Genomic DNA, 1114 nt, shown 5'->3' on the forward strand with positions numbered 1-1114 from the left:
GGGAACTATGGCTGGCTGGGCCACGGTATGTCTGTTCTGCATGAGTGGGAGCATGCAGCAGGAGGTGGCCTCTTACAAGACTTAGTAACGGCCGTCCTATCTGTTTGAAGGCTCCAGTGAGGACGAGGCCATTCCGATGCTGGTAGCTGGGCTTAAAGGACTGAAGGTCATCGATGTGGTGTGTGGGAGTGGGGACGCTCAAACCCTGCTGTCACTGAGAACGGTACGTAGGGCTCTCGCCACCCTGGACAGGCCCTCGAGAACACTCACGGCAGCTTCTCTGGAGGAAGTGAGATGAGGAGTACAGTGGGCCTCATGAGGCCGCCCACCCTGTCGCCCAGTGGGTGTGGGGCTCAGTAGCATTGGTGAAGAGGCCCCCGTGGTTACTGGGCTTGTTTGCCTGGGGCCTGTCAGCTGGTTTGCAGCTGCCACCATCTCTGTGTGAGCATTTTATCAACTTACATAATTATGTTGATACATGCAGTTGGAAACACATACAGTGGTACGGTTGACCAGCAGTCCGCATGGTGGCAACAGAAGCAGCAGGCAAACAGGAGGGTGGTCTGCAAGCGTCTGCAGTGTGCTGGGCCCCAGTTACTGTGTGTTACGGAGGCAGTGGGCCTTTGGTTCTGTGAAGCAGTGAACATTGAGCCCAGGCTAGTAAGAATCAGGACTTTTGTTTTTCATGGAATGAAAACAAAAAGAAAACTCAGCTTTCCCTGTCTTTATTGCTTCTATATCAACCTCAAGTGTCACCTAGATTTCATTTGCTCAGTAACCACCCTTGTAGTGTTAACTGTGCACATGGGTGGTCTAGATTAGTGTGCATTTTTTATTATATTATTTTCAGTCATTTAAAATTTTTCATTAAAGTGCAGAGTTGTTGTTATTTAAATGCATTTGTATTTTTTAGGGCAAGTGTGGTCTTGGGGAGATGGTGACTATGGGAAATTGGGCAGAGGTGGTAGTGATGGCTGCAAAACCCCAAAGCTGATTGAAAAGCTTCAAGACTTGGATGTGGTCAAAGTCCTCTATGGAAGTCAGTTTTCCATTGCTTTGATGAAAAGTGGCCAAGTTTATTCATGGGGAAAAGGTGACAACCAGAGACTTGGAC

At 48.7% G+C, this 1114-nt stretch overlaps 1 long non-coding RNA gene across 1 annotated transcript; it reads left to right on the plus strand.

The window, feature by feature from the left end:
- On the plus strand, positions 1-1108 carry LOC116465976 (uncharacterized). The gene is made up of 3 exons (XR_004247307.1): positions 1-25; positions 111-223; positions 914-1108. It is a non-coding gene; the product is annotated as an uncharacterized LOC116465976 (long non-coding RNA).
- The last annotated feature ends 6 nt before the right edge of the window (positions 1109-1114 follow it).

The sequence above is a fragment of the Hylobates moloch genome, unplaced genomic scaffold, assembly GCF_009828535.3.
Source record: "Hylobates moloch isolate HMO894 unplaced genomic scaffold, HMol_V3 SCAFFOLD_17054, whole genome shotgun sequence".
NCBI lineage: Eukaryota > Metazoa > Chordata > Mammalia > Primates > Hylobatidae > Hylobates > Hylobates moloch.